Source organism: Panthera onca, chromosome A1 (assembly GCF_046562875.1).
Source record: "Panthera onca isolate mPanOnc1 chromosome A1, mPanOnc1 haplotype 2, whole genome shotgun sequence".
Lineage (NCBI taxonomy): Eukaryota > Metazoa > Chordata > Mammalia > Carnivora > Felidae > Panthera > Panthera onca.
In genome coordinates this window covers 135857781-135883006 of record NC_138339.1, presented here as the reverse complement: position 1 = coordinate 135883006, position 25226 = coordinate 135857781, and the positions used below count along the sequence as shown (strand labels likewise).

Here is a 25226-nt window from a genome sequence, read left to right as displayed (position 1 = left end):
CATAGACAATCACACCATCCTCAAATAAACAATTTTCCTTCTTACTTTCAAATGTGTATAGCTTCTCTCTCGTTTTCTGGTCTTGTAGCACTGGCTAGGACTTCTAGTATAATGGTGAGTAGAAATGGTAAGAATAGACATCCGAGACTCATTTCCATTTTTCAGAATAAAGTGTTAAGTCCTTCAACATCAAGTATGATGGTAGCTCTAGGTCTCTAGATTCCCTTAATCAGTTTAGAAAATCCTCTTCTATTTATAGTTTGTTGGTATTTATGCCCTGAATAGATGTTGACTTTTATGTACATTTCCTTTTTTACAAAATAAGGATATTTAAATTCACCTTAGAACAGAGATTATGGTAAGATAATATATGTAAAAGAGTCTAACTTCTTTGTTAGGCAAATAAGGCATAGATGCGTATATTGTTCATGCCATATGATGTAAAGTAAAATCGTATTTGTCATAAAAAATGTAGACAGAGAGACAGCAAAACACACATATTTTCCTAGTTCTTATCCTAAATAAAGGATTGTTGCAGTGGGAAAAATACACTGGCCTTAACATGTGAAAGGCTCTAAGAGAGACACTCAACCTCTATTTATCATCTGCTTACAGAATAACAGAAGGGAAGTACAGTGTAGGGTATACCTAAATAACTGTGCAACAGTGGAGTATCCTGGGTAAGAAAATATCATTGTTCACAGGGAACATGCCCATACTTCAATGTTTGTTATCGTTTTCTTTTGATCTAACCCAGTAACTATGCCAGCCCCTTGCTAAGCTATTGAAAAAGGTGTAAAAACTAAATATCTCCTCCCAGGACACCCCAGTCTGTCTCTGACATTTATAGTATGTGCTCCATATTAATCCCTCTTTTCCCCCTCTTCACCTACTCCCAGAAGGTCAGAATCTCAAAGTCTACCAATCTCTCTTCATTTTTCCAGTACAATTGCAGGAACACATAGCCAAGAAGCAGTGAATGTATGTATAATCACCTTGCTCATATTATTAGTGTAATGTCTACATAAAGCTGAGTAAACAGAGCCAACCTAAAAACCAAAGTTATTTGATTGGCACATTTTGTACAGTAACAAATGAATATGGCAATTCACAGCAATTAATGAAAACGACCTGGTTGCTATCCTTTTTTTGGTAACGTTCCACACATGGAGCTCATTATTTCATTTTCCCAGTAAAAAGAATGGAGTAATGAAGGCCATGATTTCATGGAGTTATTAACTTGAGTTTAAGTTAATTAGGCATTTGGTGTTTATCATTTGACAGATTTCCTTTATCCTTACTCCCTTAATTTGACCTCTTATAATTTCTTTTCACATGAAGCACTTCTTTCAAATGAAAACATCTCAGGCAGAGAAGAGATAAGTAGTGTGGGAAATGGAACACTATTTCAGAGTCTCTAGATGCCAACAGTCTAAGTTTGCAGCCACTGTGACAGTGAAAGTTCATACAGGCTATGATGGTTAATTTTATGTGTCAACTTGACTGGCCTAAGGGCTACACAGACAACTGGTAAAACATTATTTCAGAGTGTGTCTATAAGGGTGATCCCAGAAGAAATTAGCAATTGAATCAGGGACTGTGTGAAGAAGATTTTCCTCACCAATTTAGATGGGCATCATCCAATCCATTATGGGCCCCAAGAGAACTAAAAGGTTGAGGAAGGGAGAATTTGTTCTCTGCACGAGCTGCAACATAGGTCTTCTGCCCTCGGACATTGATGCTTCTGGTTCTCAGCCTTCAGAGTATGAGCAGCACTTATACCATTGGTCTTCCCAATTCTCCGGCTTTTGGACTCAGATAGGAAGTTACATCATTATTTCCCTGGTTCTCAGGCCTTCAAACTAGCACTGAAATAAATGACCAGCTTGCCTGGTTTATCAGCTTTCCTGCTTCTCCAGCTTGTAGAGGACAGACTGTGGGACTTTTTGGCCTTCCTAATTGTATGAGCCAATTCTTCATAAATATCCTCATATATTTATATATATATATATATACACACACACACACATATATATACATATGTGTATATATATATACACACACACACACATATATACATATGTGTATATATATACGTATATATACATACGTATATACACATGTATACACATGTGTACACATGTGTATATATACGTATATATATACATATACATACACACACATTGCACACTCACACACAGAAGAAGAGAGCAAGAGCAAGCGCGCGAGAGAGATCCTACTGGTTGTGTTTCTCTGGAGTATCCTAATGAATACACAAGCAAAATGAACATTACTGTTTAGGAGATACCAATAAAACAAGAGAATCATCCCAAATTATAATTCTCTAGCTGTGTATCACCTGAAAGCTTCTGGTGGGTGAAAAAATTGTTTGTAAACAGATTGAATTTAAACACTTTCTTTATGAATTCTGTTTGATCAAGGATTAGGGAAACATTGCAAAGTTCTTTCCTTCCTTTCTCCCTCCCTCCCTCCCTTGTTTCTTTCCTTCCTTCCTTCCTTCCTTCCTTCTTCCCTTTCCTTTCTTTCTTCCTTCCTTCAGCAGTTTATTATTTTGATATTAAGAAGGGTTTATATCGTTCTAGTGGCTGTCTTTATGCTAATGCCCTAGTATAATACCTCAGTACCCTCTATTAATTCTAACTAAATCTGACAGATAGAGCATTAATAATTACCAAAGCATCAGTGGCAGAATTTTTAAAATTGTGATAATTGTTAAGTAGTCAAAGGTTTTTCTGAAAAGAAGCCAACTTTGGAAATGTTTTTTTACCATTTTCGAAGGTAATCACTGAGGAGTCATAATTACTATCTCTTGCTTTCATGATGGATTTTATAAGATGTTTATACATTGCAACAAACTATGTTAAAAATTATACCATCCTCCCTTTTTTACATTTAACTGCCTAAATATATTTCTTGGAAAAAGAATAACCTAGGCACGCCCGGGTGGCTTACTCGGTTAAGTGTCTGCCTTCAGCTCAGGTTATCAATTCACGGTTTGTGAGTTCAAGCCCCACATCAGGCTTTTGGCTCTCAGCGTAGACCCTGCTTTGGATTCTCTGCCCCCCTCACTCTCTGCCCCTGCCCTGCTTGCAAGCTCTTTCTCCCTCAAAAATAATAAACAAACCTAAAAACAAAAAGAAAGAGAACAACCTAATTTCAGGTATCCCTTCACACATCAAAAGAAATATTCCTACCTGCCCACATGCTTTTGTATGTGTGGCTCATGTGACAGTGTTCACTGTGGTAGAGTCACTCCCTCAAACAGTATGTCATACTTGTTTCATACAGGAGTGTAAAATAATTTTCTATATTCAAAGCATCACTTTCTATTGACTGTCTTGAGCCATCACTGTAAAACAGCATTTTGTGATCTTAATGAATTAAATCATAATTGAGAGCACAACAATTCTAATTTCACAATCCTTTTACGGTGAATCTAATTAATAGCATTTAAAGGTCCTTAGGCTTGTATTATGCTTTTATTATCACAATACTCCCAGAGAGCAATAGTAAGCCCCAAAGCTTTCGAAATACGACAGAGATTTCTACCGACCTCCAAGTGCCTTAACACTTGTAATTTCATATGCAAGGTAATTGCTTTAATGCTCTTCGCTGGTACCTTTGCTATCGTTTACATACTGTGGCCTCTTCTAGATACGTTTGTCCTACGACACCCACGAAATCAGACAGCCACAATGCCATGTAAGAAAGAAGTAAGTCTGAAGGTCAAATGCATGCCAACGTGAGACTGGTCACAGAGGGTGGAATTTCATGTGCCAGGCACTGAGATCTTAGGCTAAAGAACTGTTTGGAGATGACGGCAAAGACAATGAGGAGAAAGGTCTTGCCCAACAAGGGCAGAAAATTCTGAATGTTACGTTTCTTTTCTGCTCTGCCACAGCACTGAACCTCCTCAGAGTGCCCCTGGCAGTGTAGCCACAATTGTGCCTGTTCATTGCAGTCCTGACCAGTCGTCAGAAGGGATTCAGGAGTAACTGGATGTGAAACTAAAAGTAAGTAACTGAGGAAGATAACCAGGAAAATCCTCAATGACAGTCTCTCATACTGTGGTTTAAAGTAGCATTTTCCAAAATGGATATCACAGAATTTATTCCTCAGCGAAGTGTCAGGAAGGGAGCTGTTTCTGACCAAATGGTCAAACATATTTGAGAATCATAACACATTGTGAAATAATAAGAAATGTATATACTGGTCTCTGTTCCTGGTTCCTGACACAGAGATCCCCAAACCCTTGGAAATAGGGACACTGGGAAAATCTTTTGATTTAATATTTAGCCTTTGATCTTGGTTACTGGTGCAGAGATTCTAAGACTTTTATAATTTCCTGAATAATGAGCATCTGACACTGAGCTCCTAAGTCCCTTGGAATTTCCTGAGGTGGCTCTTCGATGAGGGCTGGTTGCCAGCAAGACCAAAGCAGGATAAAAATCTTGGCACTTTCAGACCCACCCCTATTCTTCAGAAGGGGGCTGGAAATGGAGATAATAATCCATCTTGCCTATATGTCGGGGCTTCCATAAAATCCCAATAGTAAGAAGTTAGGGGAGCTTCCAGGCTAGTGAACACACTCATGGGCCAGGAGGGTGGTGTACTCCAGCCTCATGGGAACAGAAGCTCCTGCACTCAGAGCCCTTCTAGACTTCAACCTATGTATCCCTTCACCTAGCTGTTCATCTATATTCTTGATTCTATTCTTTATTATGTAATAAAACGGTAAATGTAAGGAAGTGTTTCTCTAGTTGAATAATCTGTTCTAGCAAATATTCGAATCCAACAAGGGGGGGGGGTCATAGGAACCTCCAATTTGCAGCCAAGTTGGACACAAATTGTCTGGATCTGTTACTTGTGATTGGCACCTAAAGTGGGGAGCATAATTCTGTGACTGCACCCTTAAACCATAGGGTTTGTGAAAACTCTGGTTAGTTTCAGAATTAAATATCATTGCAGGACACCCAACTGACACTGTGGAGAATTGCTTGGTGTAGGGGGATACCTCATACACCTGGTGTGAAAACTATGTGTATGTGAGTAAATGAGAAAAGGGGAGTTTTTCCTAGACACATCACTCGCACATTGTGAATTCACAATGTAAATTTCTTCATGAATACTTATGCTGAAGAAATCAATATTGTCAATTGAAGCTATTAACTAGTGTTCAATTTATTTAACCACACAATGTATTTTTTCCCTTTGTTACATTTTTAACCTCCAACAGGAACTAACATTATGCAGAACATACTCTGTAACAGGCTGGTCTGAACATCTTTCAAATTTATAACTTATTTTCGTTTTGTAGAAGCAACAGGTCCCTTTGGAGGTGTGGTGGGTATAAGTTAAATCTATAAACCTTTCAGGTTGGTCATTGGAGTGCCCGAAGGAGTGTTTCTACAAGTACCAACAAAATTAAAAACAAAACAGCAACAACAGAATTTTGATCCCTCTCAAGTCCACCTAGTAGATCTTAGGGGTACATATGGTTAAGCAGCAGTCTCGTACACCCTCACTGAAAAGCATACTATGTATGTCAAAGTTAGCATCTGAGCTATGCTGGATTTTGACTACTGTGAAGGTTAAGATTTAATGATAACAATTCACAGATAGTGGGAATTATTATAAAAATTGTTTTCCTCAAATTATCTCAGAAAATCCTTTCAACAACTCAGTGAAGGGAACAGGACGGTGAAAGCATTCCATCTTTTTAAGAAATTGATATTCTACTTTCTTTTCTGACCCTAAGGGCCCTGTGTCAGTTATATTTGTGCATGTTGAATATATGATGTATATAATAGAATAATCCTGTGTATAGAATAATTCTGTGCCACAAGAACCAAATAGAGGTCTCACTGTCTTTATCAGGCATGACCCTAACATTTCATGACGTAATGGATAATACTACCATTTGATGTCATTTTCTAAGACATAAAGTTGAAATTATATTGGCTTTCATTGTTTGCTCCTTTGGAAATACATATAATCCCATCCAAACATGTTATTGCCTTTCTCTGCCTTTTTGGCCACTACTGATATTTAAGATAACTCATGTAATTTTGTCCTTTCAAAAAAAAGTGTTAAAACTTTTGGGGTAAAATTGGTTTGTTTAGGTTTTTGGAGTTTAGTTTGGGTTTTGGTTTGTTTAGTGTTCTCCCCAGAAATCAGCATAGCACTGCATACAGGGGAGGTATTCCATGAAAGCTATGATTTCATTAGGGTCCTTGGGCTCATGACTCTCTCTTAGGCATCATGGAATTTGCGGAATTCTATCGAAAACTGCCAAAAGACTGAACAATTTTCATTTAATTCAGTGGCTCAACCTTTTAAATAAGGTTCTTATTGAAGTAAAACACAGATAAGAATACAAATATAAGCATGAAGCTCCATTCATTTTTATAACGTAGACATACAAGATAATCAACATCTAAAACTACAATATTATCAATATAAATCCCTTTATGACCCTACCAGTCACTGTCCCCACCAAGTAAACCACTATCCTGACTTCTAACACCATAGATTTATATAAGGGAATCATAATTTATATTCTCCTTTATGTCTGGCTTCTTTCACTCAACACTGTTTTTTTTTTTAATTCATCTATGGTATACATATCATTAGTTTGTTTATTTTCAGTGCTGCGTCACAATTGTAATTTATGTATCCACTCCACTAGATACGAATATTCAAATTGCTTACACTTTTTGGCTTTTATAAACAGTGGTGCTATAAACAGTTTTGTACATTTCTTTTGGGTATCTACCCTCCAGTGAAATCCCCGGGTCATAGGGTATACAGAAGGCCGTCTAAAGTAAATACCGTCAAATTCTTTTCCAGAGTGATTTTATCAATTTACTCACCAGCCATATAAGATACTTCAAATTGCTACACATGCTCATCAACACTTGATACTGTTACTTTACAAACTTTGGCCAATACGTTATGTGTCTGCTGGATTACTGTCATTTTACACTCAATTCTCATTTTTGAGATATACTTGAGATGCAATAAAATGTACCTATTTAAAATGATACCAAATTTGCTAAATGTGTCCATCTGTGTAATCTCCGTATCAATAAAAATAGCAAACATTTCCACAATCACTCCCAGAACATTCCCTTGTGCCTCTTTTCAGTCAATTCCTTTACCACCAGCCCCCAGCAATCTCTGTCAGTATAGGATTTCTGTCAGGATAGGATAGTGTTGCTTGATGTTGGACATTCTATAAATGCAACCATATGGTATGTACTATTTTGTGTATACTTCTTTTATTAAAACCAATGTTTTCTAGTTGATCAAGTTTTTTTTTTTTTTATTTGTATCGGTGACTCATTTCTTTTTATTGCTGAGTTGTATTCCATTATATAGATATGTAATACAATTTGTTTATCCATTAACCTTTTGATGAATGAAGTTGCCTCACAGTGGTTTGTTAAGAATAATGCTGCTGTGAGCACTCACATACAAGTCATTGTGTGGTCATCTTCACTAAGTGTGTCAGAGGACAATTGAAACAACATAAGTGTCCATTAGTAGATGAATGGATAAAGAAGATATGGTATATGTATACAATGGAATATTACTTAGCCATAAAAAGAATGAAATCTTGACATCTACAACACCATGGGTGGACTTAGAGGGTATGAGACTAAGTAAAGTAAGTCAGACAGAGAAAGACAAATACCGTAAGATTTCATTTATATGTACGATCTAAAAAACAATGCAAGTAACAAACACACAAACAAAAAGCAGAAACAGGCCCATCAGTGAAGAGAACAATGTGGTTGCCAGAAGACAGATGGATGGACGGAGGAGCAAAAAGAATTGAAAGGAATTGGGAGGTATGGACTTCCACTTATGGAATCAATAAGTCATGGTGATAAAAGGTACATGACAGGGAATATAGCCAATGGTATTGTAATAGTTTGTGTGGTGACAGATGGTATATACAACTCGTGATGGGCATAACATATAGAGTTATTGAATCACTATGTTGTATACCGGAAACTAATGTAACATTCTGTGTCAACTACACTTCAAAAAATAAAAAATAAAAAATAAAATAAAATAAAATAAAAATAAAATAAAAATAAAATAAAATAAAATAAAACAAAATAAAACACCTATGAGTGAAAGGAAGTTTGGAAGGAAATATTCAGATATCTTTCTGTTTTCTTTTTTTTTTTTTTTTTTAACGTTTATTTATTTTTGAGACAGAGAGAGACAGAGCATGAACGGGGGAGGGGCAGAGAGAGAGGGAGACACAGAATGGGAAGCAGGCTCCAGGCTCTGAGCCATCAGCCCAGAGCCCGACGCGGGGCTCGAACTAGCGGACCGCGAGATCGTGACCTGAGCTGAAGTCGGACGCTTAACCAACTGAGCCACCCAGGCACCCCTCTGTTTTCAATTATTCAATTCAATTATTCTCCTTTCAGTTATATATGATTAATTAAAAATACCACTATTCAACACTCCTTCCTACAAAGGGGATATAATAGTTTATTAATAATAAACTTACATATTACCATTTCATGGGTGAAATAGCTTCTTCTCCATTCTCACTTTCGTGTTTTCTGTGCAGATTGATTCCTAAATGGAAAATATTATCTATGAGTATTCATAGTGATAAGTTACTTACAAAGAAGAAGTCAATATAAGTGAAAATAATAAAACCTCTATGATTGAGAAATGACATAATATTTATGTCATGCTGTGTTATTTCTGAACAAATAGGCAATGTGGGATCTTCATTCATGCAATATATCCCAAACTCATAACCACGTATTATGAGGTAAATTGTTACTTTTTATTAACTCATTGTATGAAAGTTAACATAAGAGTTCTTGAACGATAAATAAACATTAAAAATCTTAGTTTTAAATGAGGGGACAAAGGTTGTTTAAATATATCAACGACCTTATTTATTATGGTAACCAATAATGGAATGTAAGTTATAATTCTATAAATTTCAGATGACAAATGCTGTGGAAAAAACTGGCATTGTAAGAATATTCCAACACTTGTCTATAAATTAGGACCAGTAAAAATGTAGAATTTTTGAACATCTTTGCAGTGTGCATTATTTTTTATTTCATTTTAATTACTTTCCATTACTAGGGCAGGGAAGAAAACAATTACTGTCCACATCCTTACTCATTAAAGTGTTGGGTAGAAAAGAATCCAATAAACGTCTGCTTTTTTTCAATTGTCTTAGTCGTGAGAGGTTTTTCCAATTTGTGCTGTGGCATCTTTGAATAATTACAAACTCTATTCAACTGGGGAGATAGGTGAATTAAAAGAGAAGTAAAGAAAAATTTTGACTTATCATAGTTAAAATTTTAATATTTTTTTCTTAGAAAGGGATATTGGGGCGCCTGGGTGGCTCAGTGGGTTAAGCGTCCGACTTCAGCTCAGGTCACGATCTCGCGGTCCGCTAGTTCGAGCCCCGCGTCGGGCTCTGGGCTGATGGCTCAGAGCCTGGAGCCTGCTTCCGGTTCTGTGTCTCCCTCTCTCTCTCCCCCTCCCCCGTTCATGCTCTGTCTCTCTCTGTCTCAAAAATAAATAAAATGTTATAAAAAAAATTAAAAAAAAAGGGATATTTATTAAACATCATTGAACTCCAAACAAAGGTAAATCAATAATAAATATTTCAAATGTGACTCACATCCTTCTATGAATATTTTGATTTTTCCTTCTACTCAGGAGAAAATAAATCTCTAAAGGTTACATTTGTTCAAACTCCCAAATATGTTACTAGATCTTGAGTCTATACTGTTTCATATCTTGGGGTTGTTATTAACTCTTTTTATGTTGTCTAAATTGTTCTCATAAAGAAGTGACATTCCTAAGTATCTTATTCCTTTGGTCTAGGCATACTACCCCTCAAATCTTTTGTCAAAAAAATATCATTTTGAAAACAAGAAGAAAGAAAAGAAAATCCAGTCAGAGAAAGACAGATATCATATGCCTTCATGCATATGTGGAATTAGAGAAACTTAACAGAAGACCACAGGGGAAGGGAAGAAAAAATCAGTTACAGACAGAGAGGGAGGCAAACCATAAGAGACTCTTAAACACAGAAAACAAACTGAGGGTAGATGGGGGTGGAGGGATGGGGGGGATGGAAAAAATGGGTGATGGGCATTGAGGAGGACACACATTGGGAAGAGCACTGGGTGTTGTATGTAAGTGATGAATCATGGAAATCTACTCTGAAGCCAAGACTACAATGTTTGTTAGCTAACTTGACAATAAATTATAAAATAAAATAAAATAAAAATAATAAGTACAAAAATAAAAACTGGGTAAAAAAAAAAAAAGAAAAGAAAATCCTGATACCCACAGCTAATTAGGAAGTCACAATAAACTTCACTCAGAAATATCTCACATGAAAATCTCACACATGCAATTCCTAAAGAGTATTTTGGGAGACATGCACAATGTCCTGAAACTATTACAATCTGCAAAAAATAGAAAGAATAATTTGTTTTTTTTTTTTTTAAATTAAATGAAAGGAAATGCTTTGGCTGATGTTAGGGAAATGAAAGAAGTATTTTGTCATTGCGACTCAGGTCTTTTTAGAAGTCAACATTACCTTTTTCTAGTGGAAGAAATACTGGGGGTTACATTTACCAAGAACTTAACTGTCCACTCTTATTAGCATAAACCTAGTGTATCCATTTGAAAGGATATTCCTAAGAATGTCAAATTTACAAAGTTTAAACAAGTCTTAGTGATTTTTTTTAAAAAAAATTTTTTTTTTCAACATTTATTTATTTTTGGGACAGAGAGAGACAGAGCATGAACGGGGGAGGGGCAGAGAGAGAGGGAGACACAGAATCGGAAACAGGCTCCAGGCTCTGAGCCATCAGCCCAGAGCCTGACGCGGGGCTCGAACTCACGGACTGCGAGATCGTGACCTGGCTGAAGTCGGACGCCCAACCGACTGCGCCACCCAGGCGCCCCAAGTCTTAGTGATTTTTACTACACAGATGAAAATTTTAGTAGTTTAGTCAGGACAGAAATTAAACTCAGGGGTATAGAGTTAAGATAATTATATGTGAACTAAAAATTTATAAAAGTATAAAAACAGCCTGTTATTTCTAGTTCTATGGCTGAAGAAAGTTCCCCTTTCCTCCGCTTCTTCAAATCTCACCACCAACAAAAACCAACTAATAGACAAAAGAAAACATTCCATCATAAGGGAAACAAGAAAACTGTCATGGCTCAAAGAAGACATTTTTGACATCACTTAAATGCTGTTAAATGATAATCAAAATGAGAGATCAGGGACAATGTACAGATTTTACCATGGTTGAGATGGCATACAAAATTATGATGATTAATTAAGAGATCCAGAGTTGTCTAGAAAGTTGGAAAAAAAAATCCCTGCAGAGATCCAGTTTGAGATCTCAAAAAGGTGGATAAAGACCCAAAAAGAAAAAAAAGAAAAAGAAAAAGAAAAAAAAGAAGTGTATACGAAAATGTCAAAAACAAAAGAGAGGCAGTAGATTCCTTTAGATTCCTCTCAATCTTCTAGCCACTACGTGCCCAGTTTGACCCCACATGATTTCCATTAACAGCAATTCAATTCAAAGATAAGTAATATCATCCAAGAAGTTCACATACCATAGCATCACACGATCCCAATATAACATAGAATTTATTTAGGAAAATTTTATAAGCAGAGAAATAGTGGGGTGAGTATAGTCCTCCATACTTTCATTTTTCTGTAATATAGGATGGACAAAAATGCTCTGTATGCATCAAAGCCAAACTGCTAGGATACAGGTCTGGCTAGGTCAGCCTGTGGGATATGCAACTGAGGACTCCAAGAGTGAGCCCAATACATTGTTGCCTATTTACAGGTAAGCCTAACCTGAGGAATTGGGAACACCTGGTTTCTCTAAACCAGGGAAACGTTCTCCGAAGGGGACCAGGTAGTATACATTTTATATAGAAATATGGGCCATATATTCTCTGTGTAGCTACTCTACTCTGCTACAGCAATACAAAAGCAGCCATGGATAGTATATAAAAAAAAAAAAATGAGCACGGCTGTGTTACAATAAACTTTACTTATGGACACTGAAACTTGAATTGCATTTAACTTTCATGTTTCATAAATTATTCTTCTTTGGATTTTTCCATCCATATAAAAATGCAAAACAATTCTTAGCTCACATGCCATTCAAAAACAGGAAGCAGGCTGGATGTGGCCCTCAGGTTGTAGCACTTACTGATCCCTACACAAAGCAACAAGAAATATATCAAATGATGTGTAGGCCCTGGAACAATGCTAGGGAATACGAATACCAAAGTTTAGAATATGCAAACCAAGAGCTCTGGAAACAATCTTACATACCAGGAACACTGACATTAGCTAAATAAATACCTTGGCTCTCAGCAGAACAGTTCAGTCCACTGAACCAGCTCTCAACTAAGCTACCCAAAGGGGGAAGGCCACTGGGGCCAGGTAGTTGTATCTTTCATTAAGTAACCACAAAAGCTCTAACAGAAAAGCCACACATTAAAGCATGCTTTTTATAGAAGATTGGAAGCATTAAAAAAGGCCAAGTGAAGAAAAGACATTATAAAAAGAATTACCCAAAGAAACATAGGTAATGTCAGAATCAGAAATGATAGGTAGTATAATCACTTTAATTTTTAAAATGGCACAAGATTTACAAATGTTCAAATAAGGGAATACAAAAGACAGAAAGGGTTGGAAATTCCTAGTTCTTAGGGAAAAAAAATGGAAATGAACAATAAAAATATGATGGTTCTGAAAGTCATGTTAAGACCATAATATAAAAATGAACATAACTGAAAACAAAGTCAAAAGTGCAGTGGATAGGCCGAAGTAAATCACATAAATACAACATCAGAAAACACAACATGAATGTAACTATGGAGAAACATGGATACAACAGATGATACTAAAGTACAGATGCTCCCTGACTTCACAATGGTTTGACTTATAATTTTTTGAATTTACGATGGTGTGAAAGTGATACGCATTCAGTAGAAACTGTGCTTCAAATTTTGAATTTTGATTGTTTCCCAGGCTAGCAATAACTGGTATGATATTCTCTTATGATGCGAGGCAGAGGGAGAGAGCCACAGCTCCCAGCCAGCCATGTGATCAAGAAGGTAAACAACAAATACCCTTATAACCATTCTGTACCCATAGAGCCATTCTGTTTTTCTACCTTTAGCACAGTCTTTAACAAATTACGTGTGATATTCGAACTTTAATACAAAATAAGTTTATGTTAAATAATTCTGCTCCATTGTGGTCTATCGTAAGTGTTCTGAGCAAGTTTAAGGTAGAGTAGGCTAAGCTATGATGTTTGGTAGTTGTATTAAATGCATTTTCAATTTAACAGTATGTTCACCTCACAATGCGTTTATCAGTATGTAATCCTATCATAAGTCAAGGAAAATCTGTATATATAATTTGTGTTCCTGAGAACAGCAAACAGCACAACATTTAAGTAAGTACACAGTTAAACTGTACTGAAATATGGCAGGCTTGAATCTGAGTCCCACAGTGTTCCCAGGAAAAATGGATACAGAGGGATTGATATAAATGTATGAATTCTGGTAAATTCCTCAGTCTTTAAGGATAAAGAAGAGGGGTGCCTAGGTGGCTTAGTCGATTAAGTGTCTGACTTTGGCTCAAGGTTCATGAGTTCTAGCCCCACATTGGGCTCTCTGCTGACAGCTCAGAGCCTGGAGCCGGCTTCAGATTCTGTGTCTCCCTCCCTCTCTGCCTTACTCTCTCTCTCTCTCTCTCTCTCTCTCTCTCTTAAAAATAAGTAAATATTAAAGAAATTTTTTTTAATCCCATAAAAATAAAGGGAGAATCACATAGGTACACATGAATGAATGAAAGAGTAAGTATCATTCAAAGGGGATGTCAGGTAGTCTTTCGAGGTCTCCAAAGAAATATTCGGTTCCAGAAAAAGTATACAAATATCATTTCTAAGAAACATTGTTTTCCCAAATTTATATGCAGGAAGTTATCCTTTATGTTTAAAATTAAAGACAGAGCTTCTCACTCTTGCATAGTAAAATTTAGCCAAACAAGAAACAACACAAAATAAAGAGCTGAGGAAAATGGAAACTAGAGAAAAAGAATGGTTAGTGAGAGTTGAATACATTTATGCCAACACTAAAGATTAAAAAACTAATTTTAATTATATAATCTAATGTAAATGTTATACTTGTTAGAAATGTTAAAATGATAATATAATTAAAAGTGGAAAAAAGAGAAGCTAAAAGGGCAAATGTGGGAGGAAGTATGAGTGATATTTTCCTCATATTTCTTAGCAGGGAGTCAAATATTTTTCAAGCTTGAAATATATTGTTCAAAATAACTCTTTTTAGACATTCAAGTATCAAAATATTACTTATCAAGTACAATTTCTCAGTATTACTGAGTGTGTTCCATGAAAGGGAGGAAGTAAATAATGAAAAAAAGAGATTACAAGACCAAGAAACAAGAGATGTGGAATGGATAGCTGTCAGATGTGACCATTCAATCCTTCAAAATCCCATCTTCCTAGAGGCACAGCTGAGAACACTCGCTTCTGTAGCCAGGATCCAGCAGGCAGTAGCTTTCACAGGAAGCTTCACTTCCAAGGCAAGAAATGTAACAAACCCAGCTTTGTTTAATTTTGTTGTTGTCGTTTGTTTGTGGGGTTTGTTTTAGTTTTCTTCTGGAATGGGTGGTCAAATATGTTGAGATTGTAGTAATACTTGTCAAATAACATTTCCAACATCTCAGATAAGACTGACAGAAGTGGTGGCAGTGACGTCTTAAGACCTTTGATACGGTTCTGCATATTACACGTTGAATATGAGTCACAAACGTAGTCCTCCGGCTCTCCCACTTGCTGTGTAAGCTACACAATATTTTTTACTAAACTGGACACTTTCACTAAAAATAAGAGACCCTAGGGGCACCTAGGTGGCTCAGTCGGTTAAGCGACAGACTCTCGATCTCCACTCGTGTCATGATCTCGCGGTTCGTGGGTTCAGGCCCCACATCGGGCACTGCATTGACAGTGTGGGGCCTGCTTGGGATTCCCAGTCTCCCTCTCTCTTTGCCCCTCACACGTTTACGCTTTCTCTCTCTCTCTCTCAAAAAATAAATTTAAAAAAACTAAAATTTTTTTAAATAAAAATAATGGACCTAAATTTTGTTATTCTCAACTTAAAAGCTATCTATTTCCTCAGTTAAAGTCAAATAATATTAAGCTTAATTTTAAGTGATGATGCTATGACTCTGTCTTAAACTATTCCTATGTTTTATACAGCTCATGTGTGAACAAAGGGAGATGAAGTTGATGGTCACCAAGACTAATTGTTGAGTGATGGGTGGTGAGATCTGCAGTAATATTTGTTTTCTTGTCTGGAACTTTCCATTTTGCTTCACTTTTTTTTCTTCTTCTTTTTCTTTTTTTTGTTAAACAGTGATATGTGAATTTTTTTTTTTAATGTTTATTTATTTTTGAGAGAGAGAGAGAGACAGAGTGTGAGCTGGGGAGCGGCAGAGAGAGAGGGAGACATAGAATCTGAAGCAGGCTCCAGGCTCTGAGCTGTCAGCAGAGAGCCCGACATGGGGCTCGAACCCATGAACCGTGAGATCATGACCTGAGCCGAAGTCAGACGCTTAACCAACTGAGCCACCCAGGCACCCCCACTATTTTTTTCCTTTTAAATATATGAGTGGGTATTTTTTTAAAGGCCATAAAATAATTATACTAAAAACTGGTATAATAAGTGGCTTCATTCAAAATATCACAGATTTAAGGAAAATTTTCCCTGTGTAGGCAACTGATATGTAAGTGTACATTGGTGTGTTTATGAATGTGTTTGTGTGCATGTATTATTTAAGGATCGCTGGGAACTGTGTAGGCAACTGATATGTAAGTGTACATTGGTGTGTTTATGAATGTGTTTGTGTGCATGTATTATTTAAGGATCGTTGGGAACTAGCCCAGTATTTAATTTTTTTTTCTATTCTTTATTATGTATTCATACCTCATTTGTTACCTGAAAATAATTGAGAAATGTAGAGGCCAGAATTTCATAAAACTATGACTAATTACAACAAAAATTAATACCTCTGTATACATACGTAGTTGTATAGGACATAGATGCCATTTCAGAAAGAAAATAAGACAATTTAACATTCATTGTTAGAATGTGCCAAAGCCTTCCTCTTCACACAAAAAATGAGAAATAAGAGAAAATACATACACTTATTTTCTTTTCAGATCCACAAAGTCATGAATATCTACAGAAGCTGATCTCCTGTAGTAATATGCAATGCTAAGTGCTCCATAGCCAGGAACAACCTGAAAGAGATTGCACTCTACATAATTATGCAAATAGATTTTTTAAGAAAAAGAAAAAAGCAGAAATGACAATATGCTAATATGGCAGCAGCATTGAATACGATGAGGATTATTAAAATACGAAGTGTTTGTTCATGCCCATAGCCTTTTTTCACTTAATATTTTTTCCTGGCACACATATCTCCAAAGGAAATATTCAAGAAAGAAAGCCCTCAAATCATAATTACCATAATTATACTTTTTCATCTTAAAATCCTCTCCACACCCCTAGAATAAATATTATATGTGGTATATAGTATCATAATTAAAGTAAATGTTCAAAGAAATGATGCTTTCATTGCTGTTTGCTACATATTCTATCTAATGAGCCAGAACTACACGGTGTATATGCGTGGTATGCGTCTATTTGTTATTATTATTAGCATGGTGGCTTTGACTAATCTTAATTAAAAATCTGCATAAAATGTTTCTATCCCATTGTATGGAATACACCAGAAATATACAACAAAAATTAATATTGGAAGCGGTGAATAATTTAGACTACTTGACAGAGAAATGTTTTAAAAGAAAGCTTTCAGATGGAGATAAGCCTTGTAAAAGAACATCAGAGATTAGCAGTAGCAGGCAAGCTCTTTGCTCAGCCGTGTGAATGTATTGTTTAATTATGGATCAAGTTTAGTCTTTAGCTCCTTGACCACTGTGGATTATTCCTTCCATTTTCTTCTATGGGATCATGCTGAGCCGGGTGATACATAGATAAAAACCTGATGTTATTCACTACACTATATTCTCTAAAGAACATCAGAAACGGGCGAGAGGTAGGGGAAGGGGGTGCAGAGAGGCCTTTAAAAGGCTTTGATTTTGAGTAAAAAGAGAAATTCAATTCTTATTATTCTAAAACAAAATAAAACTCACTCAGAGCAAAAGGTTTAAGAACCAAAGATAACATTCTTTTGTGGGGTTAAGTCTATTAAAAAAAAAAGTGATCAAAATACACAAATGAAATTGTTCTTTTGCTGCCAACATTCACAGTTCAAAAAAATAGCTGAATATGGTATCTGTATAATGGTAACTAAGCGGCAAATCACCCCTACGTCTCTGAAATAGCGAGTGGTAATGAAAAGGGGAAGTGGGAAGTTATTTCTGTATTTTCGTCTTTTCAGAATGGCATGACCAAAATAATAGCCAGCTTCTTCTTCGACAAAGCAAAAATATTTTATTTCTGAACTTCAGAATCTGTTTTTAAATAATAATAAGTGTATGATGATTATCTACCCTTTTTCTTCTTCCAGAAGGAGGCAATCTTACATGACTGAAGGATATTTAACATGGGAGCGAGGAAATCTGGGTGTTACCTCCCACTTTGCCACTAACTAGCTATGTCTGCTGGTCAATTTCTTGGGGTTTCCATTCCACACCTATAGAATGAAGTGCTTAACTAAGGTACCGGGGAAACCAAAAATATCACAATTCTAAGATTGCCTGTACTTGTTTGCAATTCATTTCCCATTCTCTTAACCTTTAGGCCTCTCACTTCATTAAAAGTGCTCTTGAGAAAGACACACAATAACGTCACCATTGCTAGATACAATAATCCATTCTCAGTCCTTGTCACCTGACAGGTCTCTATTCTCTTTCCACCTGTAAAGCTGTAAATTCTATTTTCATTATAGCAGCCAGGATGATCTTTCTCCTCCTCCTTCCTCTTTCTTTTCTTCTTCCTGTACTTCTTTCACAATTTCTAACATTTTTTTTCCCTAAATTTTTGTATTATTTTCAACCAGCCCTCTATAGATAGGGCCTTTCCCACTGAGGGAATCTGAGTCAGGTCAAATGGAGATGAATCCTTTCAAATGAGCATTTGCAGAGGGCTATCAGGTAAGTCAAAGATAACAATTCTGTAGTGATAGGGATTTCAGTGCAGCTCCACAGCAATTCTGTCCCTCCAGTGGCTGCTAGATCCTGGTTTTCACAGCTTTCACGGCTGCAAGGCTAATAATTTTCAAGGCTTCCATGCAGCTGGGAAGAAGGATACAAGGCATATCCATACACACACCATTATCATCCTGTTCATACCAAGATTCACTCAACAATTTTTCTTGAATAAATGTTCTTTGACTGTTAACAGGGTTTTGGTTAATTTGAAGAGCTCAGAAAAACGTTGACCTGGGCCATTTTGCACTATTGTTGGTGCTTTTATGGAGCAAAGGATTTTCAGAGGTTCTTAATTTGCCTTTTGGAAGTGCTTCCCTACAACTAATTTTTAGGGAGTTGGTCCCCCCAAACCTGATTTTAGCTCAGGTTTTCCAGATTGCTGAAATGCTGCAGAGAACGCCAAGCAGAAAAAAAAAAATAACAAAAGAAGCACACCTTGATGCATCCTATTCAAGCAAGTGACACATCAAAGATAAACTCCTAAACGAAGCCAGAGAGAAAAAAAGAAACTTTACAAAAAGCAACATTTTTCATCAGAAACTATGGTTGACCCGTAAACAACATGGAGTAGGGGTGCCCACCCCCCCAACATACAGTCACTGATCCACAGACAACTTCCGACTCCCCAAAAGCTTAACTACCAAAAGCCAAATGACTGGAAGCCTCAGTGATAACATAAACAGTGGATTAACACATATTTTGTATGTTACAGGTGTTATATACTGCATTCTTATTTTTTTTTTAATGTTTATTTATTTTTGAAGGAGAGAGAGAGAGACAGAGCATGAACGGGGGAGGGGCAGAGAGAGAGGGAGACACAGAATCCGAAGCAGGCTCCAGGCTCCAAGCCGTCAGCACAGAGCCCGACGCGGGGCTCGAACTCACAAACCGCGAGATCATGACCTGAGCTGAAGTCGGACGCTTAACCGACTGAGCCACCCAGGTGCGCCTATATACTGTATTCTTATAATAAAATAAGAGGGAAGAAAATGTTATTAAGAAAATTATAAGGGAGAGAAAATGCATCTGTAGTACTTTGCATGTAAGTAGATACACACAGCTCAAACCCACATGGTTTAAGGGGCAGCTATATACTAGCCAGAAGATGACCTTGACCACATCTTTAAGGCAGGAAAAAAATCAAAAAGGTCATCTTTGCATTCTAGTCCCAGTGAAAATACCTGAAACACAAAGGCTAAATAAAATGCCATCGAATATGCCATCACTTATGAATTTTTTCACAGCCTTTTTTCAAAAAAGTAAATTCTTTATTTTTACATACAGTCACCAAATAGTTGTAAAACAAAATACAGAGAAATCCTATGTATCCTTTAGCAAATTTCTCCGAATGGTAACATTCTGCCAAACTCTACTACCAGTGAGATACAGACATGATACGGTCAATATTTAAAAAGCTACATTTCCAAAAGGATTCCTTATAATTCTATTCATAGCCACAGCCACCTCTTCCCACCATCCCTAACCCTGACAACAATTTATTCTCCATTTCTATCATTTTGTCATTGCAAGAATGTTACATCAATGGAATCAAAACACCTTTCAAGATGGACTCTTTAAACTGAGAACAATTACCTCAAAATTCATCCAAGTTGTTTCATATCAATAGCTTTTTCTTTTCTTTTCTTTTCTTTTTTAATTACCGGGTAACATTTCATGCTATAGATGCATCATAGTTAATTTAACCAATCATCTGTTGAAAGACATCTGGGCTGTTTTCAGTAGGGGCTATTTTGAATAAAGCTGTTAAGAGCATTTGTCTACAGGTTTTGGTGCAAGCACAGATTTCACTTCTCTGTGACAAATGCCCAAGAGAATGGCTGCTGCTGCATTGTATGGGAGTTCCAAGTATAATATTACAGGGAACATCAAACTGTTTTCCAGATGGATTACAATCTTACATTTCCACTGACATTGTACGACTGACCTAGTTTCTCTAAATTTTACCAACATTTAGGGTTGCCATTATATTTTATTTTTGCCATTGTCCTATTCTGTTTGGTCAAGTGGAGGGATGAGCTGGGTCACTAGGTTAAGGGTTGGGATCTCCAGGATCTTCGTTTGTTGGGTGGTGAATGGGAGGTCATGAAACACCTTGCCATTATGCGTTTCCTCCAGTTCTGGAGTCTTTAATCAGTTCTCCCTCCTCTTGTCTATATGAGGTTCCTACTGAGGCTGTAAGAAACTACTGGAAATATGGTGGACTACAGTAACACAAATTTATTTTCCTATAGTTCTGCAGGTCAGACGCCCAAAACTGTGTTTCATTTGGCTAAAATCCAAGTGTAGGCTGGGCTGGTTCCTTCTGGAAGCTCTCGGGGAGACTGCCTTTTCCAGTTTCCAGGGGCTGCCTGTATTCCTTGGCTTGTGGCCCCTTTCTCCATATTCAAAGCCAGTAGCACACTATCTTCAAACTCTCTCTGCTTCCATCATGAGATAGCCGTCCTTTCCTAACTCTGACGCTCAGGCCTTACTCTTAGGAGGATCCTTGTAAGGGACCCTTCTAGATAATCCAGGACAATCTCCTCATCTCCGAATCTGTCATTTAATCCCATCTGTAAAATCCCTTCTGCCATGCAAGGTAACATTCGGATCCTAAGCATTAGGATGTAGACATCTTTGGGGGACATAATTCAGCCTACCATACTACTTTTCAGAGTTGTCTGGTTGTCTCTTATGTTCTTTCTAGGGTATGTTGTTGACTTAGCGGGAAGGGAGGAGAAAGAGACAAGTGTTATTGGCTCAAGGTTTGTGTCCCTCTTAAATTCATATGCTGACATCCTAACCTCCAATGTGATGATATTAGGAGGTGGAGATTTTGAAGTGATTAAGTTAAGTAATGAAGTTATCAGGGCTCTGTCCTCTTGAATGAGATTTACACTCTTATAAAAGAGACCCCGGAGAGCTCCCTCACCCCTCTTTACCATGTGGGGACACAGGAAGAAGATGGCCATCTGCCACCTGGAAGAGTGAGGGTCCTCACCAGAATTTGAATATGCTGGCACCCTGATCTCCAACTTGGACCCTCCAGAACTGTGAGAAATAAATTTCTGTAGTTTATAAACCACCCAGTCTACTACGCTTCGTTACAGCAGTCTGAATTAAGACAACAAATATAGGCCATCTTGTTCGGACTAGCAGTATACTATTATTTTTGTCTCTAGCTTTGTGTCATATTCAAATTTTATAAGTGCCCTTTTCTGTTTGTTTTTAATTCAAATCATCGATCAAAATACTGAACAAGACAAGGCCAAAGACAAGGCTATAGAGTCCTATAGCACAGTTTAGGAATGTCTCATTTTGGTCCTATCGGAATATGGTTGGGATTATGAATCCATTGTTTGCATCATCACCAAGTTTACCCGTCTCCATCTTTCCTTTAAGTGTATAAAAGAAATTTTGTAGGATGCTCTACTGAAATCACAATGATGATAATGTTTCTTTCACGAATAGATTAGGGAACCCTCTAAATGAATTTTGCTCGTTTTTAGTACACTTTCCTTATTTAGTAGACTCTAAACATCATTTTTTAATTGAAATCACGCCAGGTTCTCTACCTCATAAGATGTTATAGAATTATGGCAGAAATACTCCTATCACTGCTCTGATATACTCCAAATCCATCTCTTTTCCTTTTTCAAACTTTGGATTAGAACACTCTGACTGCATCTTTGAAACCTCTATACTTGGATCCCGACCATTGTTAATGACAGTTCTAACATCAGATTTGCAGAGCCTTGCCTCTTGGGATGTCATTCTTCTTGGTCCGTAGAGAGATGTTATTGAGAAATAAGCAAGTCCCTTAATTTGGCATTTCATGTCGGTATTGAAATCTCTCCTATAAAACTCCCATTTATTCTCTGACCTTTCCATTTTCAAAATCACTGTTACCACCAGAGCACTTCAGCCACCCATCTCCTCACATGGGTGTTATACTCAATAGGTGACCGTGACTGTGCTCCGCGCAAAGGCGAAAACATCGATTATCTAGTAACGCTTCGGTCATCTGTTAGCAGTGGACCACTTCCAGCAGTGATCCTATCCCTTCTCTGTTCACAGCATTCCTGGACATGGCTTCCACAGCCTTTTCTTATCCTTAGCAGTTCCTCAGGCTTCCATAACCCTGGCCTCTAACCTCCTGGTCCTGCTCTTGTAAGTCCACGCAGCTCTTTTATTTTCATTCCTTGCTATGTGCCCCTCTTTCTACCTCTTCCACATGTTCTTTTATAATCCCTGCTCTTGGGAAACCTTCTTGGGCAGCTAAATCAGTTCCCTGAGAAATATTTTCTTCTCCATTTGAATGGAGACCGTACAAACTGAAGTTCATTTTCCTACCACACTCCTTGGACAACATTCCCTTTTAAGGCTCACACGAAAGACAAATCTGATTTTTTTTTTTAAGTGCTTTTGAAAACTGTTTTTCAAATACCTTAGTCCCATGTCTGGTTACAGTCAGTGTTTATTTCCACTTAATCACTTCCCATCATGAATACTTTCTTGCTTTTTGATCAGAATTAGCTTCACGGAAGCAGCATCTTAATTTCTTCATTTGTCTTAAGAAACGTAAAAAGAATACTTTAGGTGCTCCTTCTTCAGCACAATTAGATTCCCAGATGGTTGAAACTTATGACTTTGCCTTAATAGGTTTTCCTTTTCTTCTGCTGTTTATAGTAAAAATCATGTTTAAGGACAATCTTGATTATTTTCTCAAAATGCCTTTCCTAAACAAAGACATTGAAACCATTCTTCCACCAGTTCCTTCCCTAAATATTATAAAATTTCCACAAATACAAAGAGCCATGTCTTTTTTTTTCTTTTTTTTTTTTTTTTTTTGGCTCCACTTACAACAAACCAGCTGTCTACAGAGCTATCAGCAGGGTTTATTTTTCTTGGCCTACATGCAAACCTCTAGTTATTAATATGGGTGTGAGTTCTCCTTGCTGACAATTTAAGATAAAGTAAATTGGAAGTGACATAAAGGAGCGTGTGTGTGTTAATGTGCGTCACTGAGGTTCTTTCCTGACATCCTGAAAGGTCTCCTCTGGATGGCCTGCACCAGCAGCCACCACAAGTAACCTCATGCTATTAAAGGGTGGGCATTCTCATTGATTTGTAAAAGTGACAGATGCAGCCTGTGATTGTAAATTAGCAATGTGAAGTTAGTCCCGAGAGATCCCCAGGCAGGCTCCCCCAACTTCCCATCTCCCAGCAATTATTTGGCTATTTCTCAAGCTTTTTAACATTTCCTCCGACCTGCTGCAGTGAGTCCTTTGGGGTTTGGCTTATCTTTTTTTCCTCCCTTTTTCTCCTTACTTTATAGTCCTTTGAACCAAAATAGTTTAACCATGGAAAATTATCTCAACGTTATAATTGTTCATATCTTCACCTTCTGGATCTCTGGATGATAATATTGTTTTTGGACACTGTCCATATCATAGTGCTTCACAAACTTCGCTGTGCATAGAAATCACCTAGAGTGCTTATTAAAAATGCAGATTTCTAAGCCCCCTGCCCAGAGATTGTGATTCAGCAGGTCTGGCAGGTAGCCTGTGGTTGTCTATTTGCTGTGCTCTCCAGGTGACCTTTATGCAGGTGGTCTGCGGACTGCCTTTGAGAAGCCTAAGATTTAATCCTTAATCTCTTCTCAAGCTGAAATTATGTGTTTCTTTCTATTTTTAACTAGTTTATATTTTCCGTAGGCAATGCTTTTACGAGCGAAGACTGTGGTTCTGCAGGGTTGAAATGAACTCTTCTGAGACCTGAAGCATTCTACAGCGTCACAGGGAGGAGACAAGGGCACAGGAGGCATGGGCGCTGGGCACAGCCTCTGCACTTCATGCGCTCTCATGTTATGTCTATGGGGGGCTTGTTTAGAAGGCACCTCAGCCCACCCTTGATAAGAGCAACATTTCACTCTTGAGAGATTCGTCGTGGAGACATTTTGTATCAAATTAGATACTACCTCTACGGAGCCACATTTTTTAAAAAAGAGCATGTTCGTATAAAATATTGAAACACCATTAAATTTATAAGGCAACTAATGCTATAGCACCTTAATCAAAAGCAAAATACCACATGATGAAATGTCATGACTTCAAAATGCGTAGGAACAAACTTTGGCCCAGACTAAATGTCAGCAGTAAAATACTTGGTAATGAAATGAGCAAGACCAAAGGTCAGGCTTCCATAAAAATCCCATTCTAGCTCCAGCTTCGTTTTAAATCATTGCAGATTATGTACGGTAAGCTGTCTATATTTCCAAGTGAGATGTCCTTCCCATGAACTTCAGGCTGGGTATTGCTCAGGAGAGTGGAAGGTTCCAGCCTAGGAAGCTGTACTTTGCAGTGCTTTTCCCCTTCCTCTGCTTTTCAAGTTGTAGAAGCCTGTCTTGGTGACTTCTTTTTATGTATTTATTATATATTGTATTATATTGTATTGTATTATATTATATTATATTATATTATATTATATTATATTATATTATATTTACTTACTTATTTGAATTTATATATTTTATTTATTTATTTTTCAAGGTTTATTTATTTATTTTGAGAGAGAGGCCTGAGCAGGGGAAGGGCAGAAAGAATCTCAAGCAGGCTTCACACTGTCAGCACAGAGCCCGACATGGAACTTGATCCCATGAACCCTGAGATCATGACCTGAGCTGAAATCAAGTCATATGCTTAACCGACTGAGCCACCCAGGTGTCCCCAGATCTCGTTTTAGATGAGCCTGTAATATTCTATAGAATAAATGAGTGATTTATGGCCTCCCACATCCTGGTTTGACACAGAACATCTCACCTTATACTCTGTTGTAGATAAATTGTAACTGTTTTTTAGTATTCTTTTTTACCCTCAAGAATGCCCAAAT

At 37.2% G+C, this 25226-nt stretch overlaps 1 long non-coding RNA gene across 1 annotated transcript in view; it reads right to left on the bottom strand.

Moving 5' to 3' along the window:
- The window catches only part of LOC132681607 (uncharacterized), a 174439-nt gene that overhangs the window by 38397 nt on the left and 110816 nt on the right, over positions 1-25226 (bottom strand). Inside the window, exon 3 of the long non-coding RNA XR_009611139.2 lies at positions 8559-8622. This is a non-coding gene — a long non-coding RNA (uncharacterized LOC132681607). The remainder of the gene's footprint in view (positions 1-8558; positions 8623-25226) is intronic.